The sequence below is a fragment of the Bactrocera tryoni genome, chromosome 1 (assembly GCF_016617805.1).
Source record: "Bactrocera tryoni isolate S06 chromosome 1, CSIRO_BtryS06_freeze2, whole genome shotgun sequence".
Taxonomy (NCBI): Eukaryota; Metazoa; Arthropoda; class Insecta; order Diptera; family Tephritidae; genus Bactrocera; species Bactrocera tryoni.
The window spans coordinates 28000688-28020703 of NC_052499.1; the positions used below are offsets into that span (position 1 = coordinate 28000688).

General features: G+C 37.1%; 1 protein-coding gene and 1 pseudogene across 1 annotated transcript in view; one reads left to right on the forward strand and one right to left on the reverse strand.

The window, feature by feature from the left end:
* Window positions 1–20016, forward strand: part of LOC120773898 (TLD domain-containing protein 2) — a 275286-nt gene that overhangs the window by 1469 nt on the left and 253801 nt on the right. The window lies entirely within an intron of this gene.
* On the reverse strand, window positions 2915–3117 carry LOC120767105 (annotated as a pseudogene).

Below are 20016 nucleotides of genomic sequence, written 5' to 3' on the forward strand. Positions count from 1 at the left end.
ATCAGTTGTTCTTTTGCCTTTTCCGAAAAACCAATGGTTTCGTTTGTAGCTGTACGTAAGGAGTTTGAAATACCGTTCGACAGTTCCTGTATACCGTGATGCTGATGAGTGCTCGCAGAGACCAGGAGTACAAGTTGAGCAGGAAATCGTTTGGTTTACACAGACGCATCGGAAAATAAAGAGTTCTGAGTGAAATAAAAACAATAATAAAATAACTTCGAAAACTACAAAATGATTTCACACATCTTTCCTGTCTGTACATAGTACATATTTTGTACTCGAATATAAGCGATTAAATTAAATTTGAATATATCAGTTACGGAAGGCGGTTTGCTTGTGTTCTCTTTAATCGGCTTAATGAAATTCATAAAAATTTAATTTAATATATAAAGTATCAGTTTGTAAAGATTTTTTAGTGCGAAAGATTTATTTAGATTTGATATTCAAATATTTTTATTTTGAGTAAATTTGAAGATTTTACTTCACTTCTAAATACAAGTAATTCGTAAAGTCACTAATGTAGCTATAGCACAAACAATTATAAGCAAATTTGTAAGTAAATATTTCTAAGTTTTTACTAACTTTTTTCAAAACTACACGAATACCCAATATTGTACATCTGATACGTTCTTTTTACTACTTGCACTGTACTGTAAGCACTTGATCCCTTAGGCTAAGTACATAGTGGAGCATAAAGCAGGTGACCATCAACAATGCACAGTACGTCGCATATGTGCGAGAACAATTTATGTATTTTATTTTTTCCTTGCGCTCTCTCCGACTTAGTTAAATCTCGTTTGCTATTTTTTGATAGAAAAAGTTATATTTAATTAAAATTACATTTATGTATAAAATGTGAAAAAATATTGATTTTTTTTGGAATAAAGCTTGGCGAAGTAATGAGTGTATTTGGTAAAATGTTCAACCATTACATACTTCAAATGCAAAATACTTCTACGATTTTTTTTATCATAGTTAAGCTTTTTATTAAATCAAAAGTTTTCTGTGAAGGTACATGCCTGACATCTGCTGGTAAGAAGCTTATTAAGGTGTGCTTACAATGATATTTATTTCATGAATTATATTTCTTCAAATCTTATTAAAATTTGTTTTTATACCTAAAATTATTTTCTACCGTATGAGTCCTACGAAAATTGGGGTCTTATTAATAAAATGAATATATCCGAAATAATTAAGTATTTTGATATATCGGTTACATTAGCGCAGAGCAAGTGAATATTACAAAGGGGATTTTAAAGGCGTAAACTAAATTTGAAGAGAATTTTTGAAGAAAAATATATAATTTGTGTTACTTAATTGCAACTAATTTTACTGCATACAAAGTTGGTGTTTCACATTTTAGCATTTTTATGGCGAATAATAAAATATATTTAATGTACCCAATACTTTTGGCTGATAATTGTGAAATACATAATTTTCATATATCCATCAATGATGAGTACGAAACAATGGACATAACAGAAATGCGCTCGTTCGGATCTAATGAAGGGAATATTTTGGAGTCAAATTTCTACGGAAAGAATAAAAAATCGTCTTACTGTTTTACATACAGGTTTGCCACCGTAGAGACTTCCGAATTACGATAATTTAACGAAACTAAAGTTCTGTCGTATCCTTACTTCTATAGAATAATTATCAAGCTAAATTATTGTATCTTTAACTATAATTTAAGATTTCGTTTTAAAATTTTTGCGCAAGATTTTCTCAAAGTCCTTCAAGGTGTGCGATTATACCGCACTTCAGCATCAAATAGTTGGTTATTATGGTGCGATAACGGTCGCCATTGCCGGTACTTTGTCACCTACAAGAGTTTTGAAGAAATTTAGACCGATGATGCCACCGGTCACAAACCGCACCAAACAGTTGTTTTTCTGGATAAAAGGACGGCTCTTGAATCTCTTCAGGTTGCTCTTTGTCCCAAATGCGGCAATTTTGCTTGTTTACCTATTGGACATGGACCTAATCGCTGAACAAAATTTGGCTAGAAAACGTCGAATATTCTTGGAACTTCCCAAGAGCTCATGCAGCAAAGCGATGTCGCTTGGGAAGGTCGGGCGGCTTAAGTTCTTGCACAAGCTGTATTTACGTAAAATGCGCCGAATCGACTCTCCACAGTCTTCGAGTACACTGCGTGCTGAACGTGTTCCATTCCTTTTGAATATTATCTAATAATGGATACTGGGTCTCAAGATAGGTGATGGTGTTGTGAATAGTATACTCAGTTGGCCGATTATGTTGACCATAAGTTGAATGAAACACATTCCTTACTGAACGTGAAATTTCGTAATAAAGTTGAACGATTTGTAAACGTTGTTCAGACGTAAGTCTTTCCATGATGAAATGCCAAACAAAACTGTAATTCTGTAAAAAAAGGTGCGTGGAGTCCCTACGCACGGATGAGTTATACTTCTTAGTGATATTCCAAGAAATGCATATCATTTTGTATGAAAGAAAACTAGAAAACTTAAATTCACATTTTATAAACTTATTATAATTTATTATTTCCCCGAGCATGCCTTTGCCAACAAGTCCCCTTTCCGCAACGATGGCAAAAGCTAAAAATCATAAACTGCACAACTTTCTGGTGCTTCTCGCAAAAATCTGCGTCGATATGTATTCACGATCATACGTATACATACATACATATTTACGCATGTCTGTAGGCGAAGCTGCTACAGCGGCAAGGGGTGACAATCGGCGGCCATTACTTTACTTATGCCATAGAAATTCTATTGCTACGAATATGGAAATGACAACGAAATAATGCAAATATGCATATTTCTAAAGGTCATTAATTTCTTTGAAGAAATGAATGATCCTGAGAAGTATAGTCTTAACTTTTCAACGGCCAACGCAGAGCATTTCAACCAAAAGGAATTCATTCATTAAAATCACCACTCAGAAGTCGTTTTATCCGTTGTAAGCGAACGATTTTCGAAGAAACATCATTTCTAATATGCCACAAGACAAAATTAGAAATGAACTTCTTAAACCTCACGCTGTCAGATAAAACGATATACCTCGTCATCGCGGGTCGATTTCCAAAAAATGTAAATGAAGACTAACTACAGAAATAATCCTGTAAAGTATAGCCTTAATTTTTCAACGGCCAACGCAGGGTATTTCAATAAAAGGGCACATAAAATAGTTGAGAATTCGCAGAAATGAAAGACAAAGGAAAGAAAAAGGAGTATAACTTCAATAATGAACAAGCATACAAACATACATATGCGCAGCAGCAGCAAGGAAAGAGGTAACAATCGGCGATCCATTGTATATTTCTTTCATGCATAACCAAACCATAATTAGGACAACGCAATTCAAGTGTCAATGGTGGTGTTGGTGGTAAGCGCTTCAAAAGTGACGACGAGCACGTAGGTTCGAATCCCAACAGAATTTATTTTAAATTGAATATGTCACCAACCAAAAATTGAAACATTGTTCTACAAAAACAACAACAGCATAAGCATGGCAACATTGTGTTGTTGGTAGAAAAGCCGAGCTGTGCCGAAAGAAACGAACAAGCGATCGCCGATTGTCACCGCTTTCGCTTGCTGCTCGAACATCTTCGCAGACAAGGTTGCGTAGATTCATATTGAGCAAGGTTGCGCAACATGAATCTATCGCAACCTTTTCCGAACTCGTATAAGAAGTATAACTTCAAAAAGGCTATTGAAAAAAGTACTTCTACTTGGATAGTATATCCAATATGCAAAGTTTCCACCATTTATTGTGTATTAACTGCTATATATTTGTATATTTACATACATACATATATAATATCTATGGCTTTACTTACATATATGCAATAAGGGCTAAACAAAATCTTCAACTTTATAAATCTGTTACCTTTTGAAACATTGATTGACAGCTGAAATTAAAGTGTATTTGTTTGGCTTTGGTTTTTCTAGCAACTGTGGAAAATTGACTACCCTTTTGTAATTGATTTGCGGCACAAAACGAATCTTATCGAAAGAGGTTTTTGATGACTAACAAAATTTATCCAACATATAATTTGACCCTTATCAAATACAAATTTTTAGATTTATTTCTTCTGAATCCATATCCATATATCAATTAACGGTGACAATATGTTGAAGATGGAGTAGGACTTGTGCCATTTATTACAGTGGCCGTATAAAGGAGTGCAAATTCGATGTGGGATTCGTGATGGGAGAAAGACTCAGTCGTCGAGTACTGACATTCACTCCGGTGGATCAGTGTCTAAGCACAATTCGCATCAGTGCGCGCTCTCAGATGCTCATAAAAGGCTTCTACCTTTATGGTCATATCGGCGTAAAGGCGTGGGCGCAAAATAGTGTTATGTTGAAAAATGTTGCAGAGCGCGCTTATGACAACTGCCCCTGCCACGATGTAAAAATTGTGTTTGGCGATTTTAACGCCAGGACGGACAAAGAAGGTATCTTTGGTACAACAGTTGGAAAACTTAACCTTGTTGTATCGAAGATACGCGCTTGCCTCTTTTTCGAAGATTGGAAAAGGCGTTGGCACAAGTGTATTGTGGCCCAGATGTTATTTTTCTAAGCGCCTGGATACAACGGCAGTGCTGCAAAGCCCAATACCTTGTTAGAGCGACATGTATGTGTCCTCTTGTACTCTAATACTGAATCTATGAATCTCCCTGGAGCTCGGCAAACACTGGTCAACAATCACATTTTCTACTGTTGCGAGGTCCTCTGGTTCCGAGAGGAACGCGGGGAATCTTTTGAAATACTTGCTCTTTGTAAATTTCACCTCGCCGCAACTGTAGTTGTAGACTGGACACTGTTCAACAAGCTGACACGTTTGGCTCAATATCTTGCCGAACGTTTCATGTCTTAGCTGTGTTGAGGAAGGCGAAGTGGAATCACTTAGGTACTTCCTCCTCAAATGCACAGCTTTTGTCACACTGAAGTTAAAATATCTGGAACATAGTGTTGTGACTGGGATTGATGTTCGCTACTTTACACAAGGTGCGTTCCACAGTAAACAGGACTTTTTGAATCTAGCGCCCCCTGGTGGCGCCATCTATATGTCGACTGGTGAATTAGAATCTGCTATCTTTATCGATTGCCCATGACATTTCACAGATTGAAAGTGAAGTTATTGCGTTTGAAGTGTCAGTATGTTTGTGTTATCGGTGCGAAAATGAGCTTCGAACAAAGAGCCAACATTAAATTTTGTTTTAAAATTGGTAAATTTTTTACGGAAACGTTTCAATTGATGAAACAAGTTTATGGCGTTGATTGCCTATCCCGTAGCAGAGTGCACGAGTGGTTTCAACGTTTTCAGAGTAGTCGAGAGGACATAAATGACGATCAACATGTGGGCCAATCAAAATCCGTGATCACCGGAAATTTCATCGAAACTGTACGTGAATTCATCAAAAATTCATGGAAATGGAATTGAACATCTCCAAAACATCGATTTATCGCATTTTGACCGAACATTTGGGCTTACGGAAGGTGTGTGCACGGTTTGTTCCGCACAAATTGACTGACGACCAAAAATTGCTCAGAATCCAACATTCAAATCGACGCTTGTGACCAATTATTTGACCAAAAATCACATTTAACCATGAACCACTCCCCGTATTCACCTGATATGGCACCGTGCGATTTCTTCCTTTTCGGAAATGAAAGCGGTATGCAGACGTAGAGGCCATTCAATAGGCTTGCACCGGCATTCTGGCAGCCATACCGGCCAACGAGCTAAAACACTCGTTCGACATGCTTTTGGACCGTGCAAAACAGAAATAGAAGGAAATTGAATAAATTGATTTTACCGAAAAAACCAGACAGACTTTGTAGCAAGTTCAAACTGTTTCCTCGCAATGAATATGCTTGTCAATATATTCGTTTATATAAAGGATAATTTTATACCGTGTACAGCGTGTATTAAGCTCGCCACAAAATTTGACCCACCTAGACACATGGAGATCCCAAAACATACTTACAAATGATCAGCGTGAAGAGCTGAGTCGATTTAGATATGTCCATCTGTCCGTCTCTATATTCGCAAATCTAGAACTCCTTAGTTTTGAGCAATTTTGCAGCACAAACTCTCAAAAAACTGATAAATATCACCCCCGCTATCGGACCACTGCAGCTTATGCTGCCATTCGATATGACCGATCCAACACAAGCCCTTCTATGAAAACCTTTTTTATTTGTCAAGGTGTCCTCACGAAATTTAGCGTGAATTTTCGTCCATCAACCATCTTTTTATACATTTTATCCTGTAAGAAATGCATCTGTGAAGGGTATATAGCTTCGGTGCAGACGAAGTTAACGTTGTTACTTGTTCTTTGTTGCTTTCATTTGTTTGCTGCTTGTACGCAATCGTTTTGGTTGTTGCCAACTACTCAAGTACCTGCAATTCACTATGGTGATAATTAAAAGCTGTGATCTCAACGCTTTATTTGGCGGCGTTGCCTTCAATGTGCGGACAACGACGATTCGGCTTTAATTACATAGGGTAAACAATCAGCTGGTGGCTTATTAAAATGAAGCCGTCGACCGCTTGCCCGCACGCACCCTTGCTACGTATTTTATACTCTCGCAACAATGTTGCTAATCGAGAGTATTATAGTTTTGTTCACATAACGGTTGTTTTGTAAGTCCTAAAACTAAAAGAGTCAGATATAGGTTATATATACCAAAGTGATCAGGGCGACGAGTAGAGTCGAAATCCGGATGTCTGTCTGTCTGTCCGTCTGTCCGTCCGTCTGTCCGTCCGTCCGTCCGTCCGTCTGTCCGTCCGTCCGTGCAAGCTGTAACTTGAGTAAAAATTGAGATATCATGATGAACACGTATTCCTTGGCTCCATAAGAAGGTTAAGTTCGAAGATGGGCAAAATCGGCCCACTGCCACGCCCACAAAATGGCGGAAACCGAAAACCTATAAAGTGTCATAACTAAGCCATAAATAAAGATATTAAAGTGAAATTTGGCACAAAGGATCGCATTAAGGAGGGACATATTTGGAAGTAATTTTTGGAAAAGTGGGCGTGGCCCCGCCCCTACTAAGTTTTTGTACATATCTCGGAAACTACTATAGCTATGTCAACCAAACTCTACAGAGTCGTTTTCTTCAGGTATTTCCATATACAGTTTAAAAATGGAAGAAATCGGATAATAACCACGCCCACCTCCCATACAAAGGTTATGTTCAAAATCACTAAAAGTGCGTTAACCGACTAACAAAAACGTCAGGAAACACTAAATTTTACGGAAGAAGTGGCAGAAGGAAGCTGCACCCAGGCTTTTTTAAAAATTGAAAATGAAGCGTGGCGCCGCCCACTTATGGACCAAGAACCATATCTCAGGAGCTACTAGACCGATTTCAATGAAATTCGGTATATAATGTTTTCTTAACACCCTGATGACATGTACGAAATATGGGTGAAATCGGTTCACAACCACGCCTTCTTCCAATATAAAGCTATTTTGAATTCCATCTGATGCCTTCTGTATAATACGAGTATAAACATTAGGAACCAATGATGATAGCGGAATAAAACTTTTACAAAAATACGGTATTTGAAAAATATGTAAATGAACGTAAATCTCGATTATCACTTTACCATGCGAGTATAAAATGTTCGGTGACACCCGAACTTAGCCCTTCCTTACTTGTTTTAATGTTACCAACGCCATGTTACCACTATCAATTGTTGCTCCATGACACGCATTACGCGACCGTTTCTGCGTTTTGCTGCCTTTTCGTTCAGCCGTTAAGCTCATTCTGCTCCCAATGAATGGCAAAGCGCTGAATTCACTTCTCGTTTGTGTTTTTGTTTTTGTAGTTTTGATAATTACGTTGGGTTAGTGACCTGTTCGGCGTTTTGTAGTTTTACGCGTATTTCCGTTGACTTTGCGATAAAGTAGTTTTGTCGGCTACCAATCAAATACTCTTTGTTCACATTGAGAAAAAAATAACTGTTTACTCAAGAAGTGAGTCGTAATTGAATTTGGTGTGGCAAGATATTTAAATAGCGCAAAGACAAAGTGAAAAAAGAGGAAAAAGATAATAAAATAGTTCAAGGTTGCGCACACAGTTCAGCTGCTTAATGATTAATGAGTTCAGCGAACGCTTTTCTGCAAACGGTTATGATTTATTGGAATTATTGGTTTTCAGGCATTCGTTGAAATTACAAAAAGTATGTTTATAAATTACATTAATTAATTTAATCGCATCATAAATTATACCAATTTTTATGAGGCCATTATTAAAGAAATAAACTTTAAATATTTCATTCCTCCGACAGGGTTGCATCACATGTACTTTGAACGTAGAAATTATTGGAAAGTTGAGAGTCAAAGACTCTAAAAAGGAGTTATACAAACATACATACATACATATGTAAGTATATAAATGATCAACTTAACGAGCTGATGGATTGTTCTTATTTCTAATTCTACGTACTTAAAAAAAGTGCCACAAAGATGCAGATATGAGCCATCAAAAGGGGTTCTTCATTTGAAGGGTCATTATATGTACTATACAGTATCTAAGCTTTGGAGCATATCTTTATAGCGGATTGCTTCCATCAAGAAAGACAGTAAATGAGAATAAGACCATAAGGGGGAGATGATGTCGTATTTATATACGGTGGATCTAAATTTTTGTACTGATTTTCTAAAAAGGCAGCTTTAAATCTCAAAATCGCATTGAGGTTAAGCACAGAAATATTATATTTATAGTTGCCAATCGAACTAGCATACATATACATATATAAATAATTTATTCTTCTTAATGATTACCTGGTTGAGGAACTAATGAGAAACCACATTAAGGATTTGAGAAATGAGCTTGTTCTCAACTTGTGCTCAAAATCATTCCACGTAAAAATGTGAACTCTGTAACAAGCATATACTTATAGTAATTTTCTAAACGAGTATCCACAACATATGTTCTTCCATGCAGATAATCTCCATATATACTATTTTTCCAATGGTTGGATGAATGGTGAAACAAGAAAAAAGTTAACTACGACTGTTACAATACCCTTCACGGTGCAGTCTTACAGCATTACTTATTTTGATCGATCAGTAGTATGGATATCTGTAGCAGGTATGAACTTCAGTTTGAGTCCGTCTAAGGCTAGTTTTAGCGACACAACATGCCAGGAAATCCAAAGAGGCCTAATCTGTGCACTTGGTTGCCCCTTAACCCATAAGGATTTCAGAGGAGTCAAATTTCGGATGGGGATTGTCGAGAACGTAGCTTATCACTAGACTTGATAATCTAATGTCGATCTCCAATCAACTCTCTTTTGTGGTATTTGTGTGGTGGAGTTTTTGTCTAGACACTTGCAGACAGTCCCTTGCCACATCGCAAAAGTGTCAAACTGTTGTTGTCCTGCTTAAACATGCAGAGTTTCCAATGTTTCGTTATGAGAGCGATTTACTTTCTGCATATTTGTTTTGAAGGTCTCCACGGAAGGTTATGATTGATGGTTCTGATTGCTTTATCTCCGCTTAATTAAGTGAGGCGCCAGCAGCCTGATCTTCGGCTATCTTTCCGAGTATAAAGAATGTCATCTGGTACCGGCTCTTCCTCAGTTGATTTTGATATTTCTTTCCCGTTTTGGGCTGTACCTCCCCCTTGGCTGCGGGTGTACTCTGGTTGGTACTCTTGGTTGCCATGGGGATTGACGGTTCTAAGTTTAGAGTAGTTTGATTGATAGCCGTTTCGTTTTTGTTGATCGGTAGTGCTCTTTATCATTTCCTGACGAGAAGGTTGTTTTCATCGGAATCCGTTATAGAATCCGCTTTAGGATTCCGTTAACTGTGCGTGTTTCCAATGTCCCTGTAGTTGCCAAGCTGTTAGTTGTTATTGTTGTTGTTTCGTGTTCATTGTTGGTCTCAGGAATATTCCGGGAAGACGGGCATTTGTTACGTTCGATCTTGCCCGGACATCAAAGGGAACAGTTCATAATCAACTACTCAATTACCGCTCGCTGACCATTTAGCCATCAACACGGGTACCTTGACACCTTCGCTTAGGATGGTGTTGTTGCGGGTATCCTCAAACTTCCCAAAAATACAAAGATAGGCGTAAAACCGAGAGTTTATTCTTCTATCCCAATATTGTTTGAATTATGAGGTATCCCTCATGGTGATAGGAAAGTGTGTTTCCATTTGGGATGAGCCTATTACTATCACTTAAGCTCCTTCAGCACGGCAAGGCGACTAATACTAATAAAAAATTTATTCCAGATTAGTAAATATTCATAAATATTTGAACTTGAAATACATTCTTGTATATGTAGTAGCATTTTCATAGACTTTACGGATATTTCACTATTTGTTTTGCAAATATGATATAAATATGTATGTATGGCGTAGTGATGCATATGTACCAACACATTACTATATAAGTATGTATTGACGTATGAGGGAAGGTATGTAATAGTTTTAACTCGAGCTAAAACCAATGCCAATGCACTTGTTTACACTCTTTTTGCTTCTTTAATTGTCGTTGCAGTTCCTTATGTTTTGTTTTTTGCCTCCTTGTTGTTGTTGGTTGTTGTGGTCTTGAAGCCCTCACAATAAATATGCATGCATGCCACTTTCATATGCAAACTGGCTTTGACATATGCAATATTTATCGGTGCATATGGGTCCATATGTGCCTACAGTCGATGACATTACTTTATATGCATTCGCCGTACATACATATACATATATGTATATTAACTGGTATGAATATATTTACTTACATGGATGCGTAACTCCCTGATAGCGCATCGAGGCGCATATTTTGTTGTTCTCTGTTTTTCTTTTTTCCCCCATTTTTGTTGTTTTTGCTGTGCGGACTTTCCTCTCTTTCTGTCGATATTTGCCGCTCACCGACGAGCATTCGCGTATTTCACGTAATCGCTGTTGCATTAAAATGCATGCGGTTGTCATTTCAAAGCACTCAGAGCACACACATATATACATATACAAATGCTGGCATTGGCCCTGTGCCTGTGTGCCGTTATGCAGCAGTGTTCGTGTGGGCAGCCAACCGCAATCCCTGCAGCCTCCAATTATTGCAGTAAAAACGAAAGCTTAATGCTCGTATAAAGCCGCGTTGGATTTAAATGCAGCCCTTTACTCCTTAAAGCGGTTCAATGGAGTGACATGAAAGCAGATTTATGAGTAAACTTCAGCTTAGGGCTTAAGTGAGTTTCTTTTGCCATATGCACAAGTGACTTAAATGCTTCCATGAAATGCTTTCGAAATGAAAAGGGCGGCACAACTTAAGTTTGAAGACAGGTCGGTAAGCGGTTTATTTTTACATGTCACATTGGAATCTATAATTATGGGTTAATCAAGAACCTATGGTATATGGTATGTAAATACATATGTATATAGTTAGAGGATGCTACTTCTGCAACATCTATTCTATTCCTAACTCGTTTTAAGATCATATTGGAATTCAGTCAAAGAGTGGTGAGGTTCGGCTTTTGCTTAAATAATCTCTGTTGTTGAGTTTTCTCTTCTTTCGTCTCTCTCTTTCCCTAGTTTTCAAACTTCTCACGTCTTTCCTTTAATCACTATTGAACTTGTCGACAGAAGCCAAAGCATTACGACTTAAGCCTTTCTTCTTTGTAGGTCCATCTATTGTATATTTAAGGAAGTGCTTCGGAAAGCAGAAAGAGCATCCTGGTATCGCAATGAACCACAGGTTGCAAGGCAATACTCAATTTATTTAATCTAATCTTATCACCATTTCCTTGCTCTCATTGTTACTATCGAGTATAGAACTCTGACACCCATCATGCAGTCTTTGTTTTTGCCACTTTGGCACCGTGAGTCCGTCTGAGCCGGAATGCGTAAGCGACCTTGCTTCCATCGTACATCCATGTGTCTCGAATCGAAGAGCTTTACGTTGGAGCATCATCTTCCATGCGAACGACAAGGCCTAACTGTACCAAACATGGTTCTATCTTCTTCGAAGTTCATTGCTCACGCGGTCGGTTTTAAAAATCTTGCAGAGATCAGTTATTTCAAATTCGTCATCGTCCATGTTTCTGCGCCGTATTATAATAATATTTGTTCGTCAAGAGAGGGATCTGCTTTTCAATTGCCTACCAATCCCAAGGTAACAGCTTTTCTGCGTTTGATCTCCAGGCTTAGATTATTGCTATACTTTACGCTGGGTTCTAGGTATACATACCTCGCGTACCGATTGTCATGCTGATCGTAAACATACATACATTAAAGGGTCTCGGACGTTTACTGCTTGGTGTTACAAATATCGCAGCAAATTTAATATATGTACCTCGTCAGTGTATAAATATAGAAAAGTTTATGTCGGAGTGCGAGTGGCTTCGAAGAGATACGTCGAGGTCTTTCCTATACATTTCACGTATGTATGTCAAAATTCTCACAAGGCATATTCGATCGTTTCGATCCCTTCTATATGTATGTATATAATTTCATACCATATCATATAACTATTTAATACCATCTCATTGCAATAATAACAATAATAATGGTTATCTTCGTCACTGCAACAACATTAATCATCTTCGTGCTCGCCAAATTAAGCCACATTAGACCAAATGTGTAGAACAGCCGCGCCTGTTTACAAAGGAGACAATGCTATCATAGACTCTAATGAATATTTATTGCACTTTTTCCTCCCACACACAAGTGCTGCCGACTCGTTGCAAGATATTGCTGTACGCTTTGATTACCGTTAACATGGTTATGTCACTCATGTGAGCACAGTTGCCGCTTATCCGATGATAGCTGCGTTGCATTTCAATGTTTGCTGTTATTATTGCATTAGCTACTGTTATTCTTGTTGTTGTAATGTTGTGTTGCTGTCAACTTTCACTTGCAGCTGATATCAATGCAGTTACATTTAGTTTTATGGTGATTTTGCTATTTTCCTTGCTCTGTTGTCAATGTCAGTTGCAATGAAACTAGCAATAACAACAACTCTGCAACAACAAATAACGATTAAAAGCAAGTTGTATGCATACTATATGTGTAGCTATCAACTGCAGGCATGCAAACAACACTGGCTGGTGCTGTCATATATAGTCCACACAGATGAATCGGCAGACCCTGTAGGAAAAAGTTTGTAGGTGTGAAATGCACTTCCAAAGCGTTCAACGATGTATAGTACATACATATGTGAGGAAGAAGAAGTTTTAGTTTTTATATTTAAGAGACTTTTTTGCATTAAAAGTGACTGGTAATTTTTATACCCTGAACAGGGTATATGCCAGTTTATCACGATGTTTGTAACACCCAGAAGGAAGCGTCGGAGACCCTATAAAGAAATATATACATATACTGTATACATATGTATGTATAAATGATCAGTATGTTAAGCTGGAGTCGATTTAACCGTGTCCGTCCGTCCGTCCGTCTGTATATATACGAACTAGTCCCTCAGTTTTTAAGATATCGTTTGAAATTTTGAAAACGTCATTTTCTCTTCAAGAAGCTGCTCATTTGTCGGAACTATCGATATCGGACCACTATAACATATAGCTGCCATACAAACTGAACGATCGGAATCAAGTTCTTGTATGGAAAACTTTCGCATTTAACGTGGTATCTTCACGATGTTTGACATGGATTACTGCTTAAGGTAATAACATAATCTCCGAAAAAATTGTTCAGATCGGATTACTATAGCATATAGCTTCCATACAAACTGGACACATAGTTGCTAAGAAATGTACCTGTGAAGGAATATATTAGCTTCGGTGCAGCCAGAAGTTAACGTTTTCTTGTGTTTCAAATTATTTAAAGAATAATGAAACAATACCTGTAGCTCTTATTAGCTGTATTTTTAAGCATATTTTTCAAATCAAACACACTCAAATAACTAATGCTCCAAGAATTTAGTAATCTGTGATTTTGTATATTATAAAGAGTGATCCGTTTCGAAATTCCCTACTTAATGAAAAAACATGGAATGAAAATGAATGGGAATGTTTATTATCATTCAAAAGAACATTCTTCGGCATTTATTCTTTGAAGATTATCTCTTTCAAATGTTGGCCGCGGCTACGTCTCAGATGGTCCATTTGTTGATAGCGATTTTCGAAGCCTCGTTCGATGCGGGATTGTCCGCATAGACTTTAGACTTTACGTAACCCCACAAGAAAAAATCGAACGGTATGATATCACCCGATCTTGGTGTCCAATTTATCCGTTGATTGATGGGAAGTGGCGCGTTTGTTGATACTACATATCACGAGCTTCAATTTCAGGCATCATGGCGCGATTACGGTGTCCCTTGACGGTTACATTCTCACCTTCATCATTTTTGAAGAAGAAAGATAGACCGGTGATACCATCGATCCACAAACCGCACCAAACCGTGGTTTTGCTGGATGAAATGGCAGCTCTTGAATCTCTTCAGGTTGCTCTTCGCGCTGGACGTGGCCTATTCGGTCGAAGAGTATTCGATAATGAAAAATGAATGTATTTTTTAGAGGTGAAAGGTTTTTGTTCTATTTCAGCAAAACTGCGAGTCTATAGAAAAAAAGTTGTATTGTACAATTGTGAAACAAGTAATGTGATATATTTTTGTATATGCGGACTTTTTTCCACACAACCTCAAAGTTTATGTGAAAAATTCACATAACCCCGATTTTAATTTTTTTTTAATCTTGTTCATGAAATTTTAATGTAAACTTACCTGCCCCAAATAACTGTCCCTGTATTGTTTTTATTTAAAGTATTTGTTTTTCCCTCTTATATTGGCCTAATATTGAAAAAAATTCATAATTTTCAATCAAAAAACATCAAAGTAAAATATTCATAATTTTTATTTATATTCAAAGGATTCTGTATTTGTCTCCAAAGAAATGGAGCCAAAGTCTTGTCTCCACATCGCATATGTTCAATTGCTGAATAATCTCTCTCTTTTTTTGTTTTTCTTATTGAACTAGTTATCACTTTCCCATTCCATGGTCAGTCCACAAATTTTACCGGCAGGTCCTACATACAATTTTCCACTTGCTGCTCTCAACTTATGACACATTTTGTGCTGAACAAATGGTTCGAGGCGTTGTAACAGCAACAGCTGCCACAACAGCAACTCTGTAAAACATCAAAAACTGGTTGTTCGTTATGAAGTTACTACTACATTTGTTGTTGCATATCTGAGTGTTGTGGCAACAGTTTTGACTGTTCACTGAAGACTTGCAACAAAAACTGTTTGTTTTTGCTTTTTTGTTGCAAAATGATGCATGCGAAGATGTCGCAGTTGCTGGTGTTGCACATTAATTATGCATTTTTCGAATTTTTTTGCAGCAAATTATATATGTATGCACGTATAAGAAGTACACTGGCGGTCTCACGAAAATAACACAGTAATTTTAAAGGCTGACTTAAAGTTTAGACCCTATGTAATAACATTGTGAGTTCTTTTGTTTTTCATTATTCCAGCGGTTATATGTTTTTGGTACATACAATCTTATGATTCTTCGATCCAAATTCGATTAAATTTTATATGGTAATCTCATTGAGCTAAATGGAAATTTAGAGAAACGAAACTACTTTGTCTTGCTGTGAATTGGTGTATTGAGTTTTAGGAAGTGGTATTTGTCAAACTTACTCTGAGCGGTAGACTCTTAGCTGCGGTAAACTTGCTGACTTTTTTAATTTTGATTTCTAATTTGACCCGATTCTTTTATGCCCTTGAACAAAATTACCAAACTGCTTTTAAAGCAACGAAATACAGAAGCAAAAGTCCACAAATGCCCAAATTTTTTTAAGAAAATGGCCGTTTTTATACATCAGTGATCTACCTAAACTTCAAAAACGCCGGCCTTGAGGCCAAATGAGGGTCCAAATAACCTTTCAATTCTATTCCATACATTTCTCAAGGAAGTATCTTGTCCACATGAAGTAAATTTTGCGTTTTAAAGTGATGTGCGTGGGGCACAAATTTTTGATAAATTAGAAAATAGTCCTTGCCAATGTAACCATTTCATGAGCTAGCATCTGAGTGGGAACGAATTGGATGGGGCATTGCCAACTTACGTTTTTAGCACTGAGATCAATGTATCTAGCGTGCTTTTAGCAGGCGACTGCGAGATCCGTCTGGTTTCTTCGTAAAAGTCATCTAGCATAGGCACTCATGCAGTAAGGCTAAAAATCCAGTCGAACTCAAATTGACAAATTCTACGCATGAGGCGGAGGAGGAAAAATTTTGGCTGTTTGTCCTCTATTTTCCAACCTTTGCAAGACTGAGGTTGAAATATCTCGGCAGTCATACCTTCAGAGAAGTAGAAGGCAAACCGAAACTGACATTGGCCACCTCAAAAAATTTGTGAACGGCTCAAGGCGCTTCGTCGATTTATAAGGTTCTTATGAACGATTATATAAGAGTTTTAGATACCACAGGGAAATTCCTATAGTATCGACCTTTTAACCTAACCGAACTTAACCTAACCTGATGAAAGGTCATTACCATTATATTTACCAACCATTTTTTGTATCCAACCATAGAGTATTCTGGCAGTACACTTACAAATAGTTCACTTTTGGGAGCCTTCAATCCGCCACATCACTTATACCCAAGCTTTACAGCATACTGAGGTTCATAGCACAGTGCTAACAACTATAATAAAAGTCCAGTACAGTTTTTTTTCAACTAAGCTGGTAACTTATTTATAACCTTTACTGTGGATACTTGCAAATATTCGTATTTAAAACTATCCTACACAAATTGCGGGTTTCATGTTGGTGTTGCATTATATTTAACATGTTTTAGTTATGCAACATTTTGTTGCTTTTGGTATGCTGGGAATTTTCAAAATATTTATGAAAGATTTTAGTTTTTAATTAGCCCAACCAGCGCCGGAAATCGAGCGAATGTTTGCACACTTTTCAGTAAAGTTGGCTTATTAATTTTGAATACTTTATGAAGGTTAAATCTTCTTGCTATATTGAAAAATATATTTTAGAAGACTTTTTTTCGTGTTTTGATTAATCTTTTTGATTCATTTGGCTTAATACGGAAAATAGGCAGACAATTTGCTCTACGCTCAGGCCAGCCGAATACACAGCAGTTGGAAGCCCCAAGTATTTTTGCCATCGACTTTTGATACGGTCCATTGTCTTGGAGAAACAGTACGATCTTTATTAAATGCAGCTGGTTTTCGGCGGTTTCATACTTCAAACGGTCCAATAATGCTATGTAATGCAATGTTAGCTCTCGACTCGACTGAAAGAATTGAATTTTGGAGCACTCAAAACATCGATTTGACGAGTCATCAACCGTGTAATCTTAAGGAATGTCTTCTTTTTATTTCTGTACGCATAAGATAGAATAAGAGGTCAAACTTTTGCGACACCTGAAAAGGCGGTTAAAGCATACAGAACCCATGTTTTGGAGATAGCTCAATCAGAGTGGCAAAAACAAAAACAATGGTTTTAGTAATTGTTTCTGTTTTTAATCCTGAAAAATAAAAGGCAAACCTCGTATTCGCCGCTATCTACATAACTGATGAATAAACATTTTTTTCACTTTGCCTACGAAAACCTGTTGATTTCTATTATTTCGTCTCTAGACTAGATTTCAGAAGCCACAATTACACTAGTCGCGGTTGATGGTCCTTTCTTTTTTAAGATACTCAATAAAAATTATTCCATACGCATCCCAAAATACAGACGCCATATCCTTCCCAGATGTCTTTTGCGTTTATCCATGCTGTCGAGCGGGTTCATCGTGTATAGTCCACTCGGATGACTGTCGATTGGACTTCGGATTGAAATGATGAATCCATGCTTCATACACTGTAACCTCCCAACGCAAAGGTTTGAGTTTATTACGCTTGAACATCTCCAAAAACTGCTCCAAATCATCAACTCGTCCTTGTTTTTGGTCAAAAGTGAGCTCGCGCGGCACCCACTTTCTACAGAACTTTCTAATACACAAATATTCGTGAATGATATGATGTCCATGTTTTGATATAAAGGTAAAACTAAGACAGAACTTGTTCGAAAAAATTTCAAATTCAACTCAAGTAACAACCTTTTTGGGGTTTGCGAAGCTACAATCCTATTTGGCAACAGGATTAATTCGCACGAGTGGAAAATATTAAGGATATTAAAATACAATTAGCTGTTATTACTCGATACTCAAATAACTCGAGTTTTTTGCATTAAGGGGGTATTCTGGTCTAGTAGCATGAATTTCAGGTAATTTTTAAAGTGTCGTAAAAAAGGCAAGTAATATTTTTATTATCCATTTTATTTTAGTTATTTGTTAATTTTAGAAGAGTACAGAAAAAAATTAAAAACTGAAAAAAGTAAAAAATTTCAAAAATTATGAGCTGACGAAGTGGGGGGTCTCTAAAAATTTCCAAGTTTCACAAAATGGCGACTGCCTGAAAAAAGTTTGTTTGGATCACTTTTTCTGACTATTTCGAATTTTTAAAAATAATAAAAATAAAAATTTGCGGATGGGGCTAGATCCAACCATAGACAAGCCTATAAAGAATACTCTATGAAAATTTCAAGTAAATCGGTCAAGTAGAACCTGAGAAATCGTGGGTGTCGTTCCGAAAAAGTCAGTTTTGAGAAAAACACGTTTAAAGTTTAGGAGACAATTCTAGTGAACACGGACGCCACGTCACAAAATTGGCTGTATCTTCGAAAATAAGTCGAATTTTGAAAAACCCTTCCAAGGTCATATTTTTGAAAGTCTAAACTTTCAAGATATGCAAAAAAAGAATCGATTTTTTCAAAATCCTAGACAAGAATACGCCCTTAAGCATTTTTAGCTAGGAAGGAATGTGCTAATATATTCTTTAACTCGACTAAACATTCCACTTTCTTGGTGTTTACGAAGAACAGGGTTTTGGCAATAAATTAGGTCGCTTCATTGAAAAAAAGTATGAAGGTTACTTAAACTAAAAGTTCAATCAATGAGATTACACCACAATTATTCCGAAACACAAAACCTCAAACTCGAGTTTGTGACGCAACGTCAACGTCATTATCTATAAGGGTAAAACTGACAGCCAAGGATTTAGCAGGCAAACAAGGTAACAAACCGAACAAATGAATTCAGTACTTAAAATATGATTTCGATGACGCGATAATTACAGCAATTTCAAAAACAACAACAACAATCAAAATACAAATCCATAAAATTATAAAAATTCAACAAAAAAATATAAAAAGGTATTAACGCTGGTGGCATCACAGCACCTAAGCGCGGTGAGGGTGGTCAGAGCAGCCCCAACTGAAGCAGCTTTAGCTCCAGCGACGCTGACGCTGACAAAAGTTCGCCTGCCTTTCGCCCGCCTGCTGGCTGTCTCTTGTGCGCCCGGCCTTTGTGGCCGCAGTGTACGTGCCTCGAATAAATTTTACTTTTCTGCTGTTGTTGCTGTTTAAAAATTATGCGCTTGCTGCTGGCATTTGTTTAATGATTATATTTTATTATTGTTTTTGACACATTATTTCCCCATAAGTATGAACCGTGGAGTTGAAAGAAAATGTGGGCAGAGATGCCATAAATAATTTCGACTCATGGTTGCGCTTACAAAGGCGGGTACGTATGTACATACTGTAAGTGGTTTTGCGCCAAGCGGGAGCACTTTTTTAGTTTTGAGTAGGCGCAGGTAATGTCTGCCACAAAAGGCTGCAACTGCCGTATTCGCTCGTCTATTTGTTGGTAGTTGATTTCTTATTTTTTGTTATTTTGTTTACTATATTTTACGGTTTTACGTGGAAATTTATCTACGGACTTTGTCACATGTGCTTGTGCAGTTGTTGTATTGGCCCGCATTCACAAAAGTCGCATTGCTATTGTGAAGCCATCAATAGCTGAGTTACAATTAATTGTGCAACACACTGTAATCAATGGCATACAAACACACAATAAATTGACGCAGAGAGCTGTCAGAAAAAAAATAAACATAAATTAATAAAAAATGCTTTTGGAAAATAATACTATTTTTTTGCTATGTCCTTTTTAAATGCAGCTAGAGTTGTCTGAGGTAGAAAATTTCAGGGTT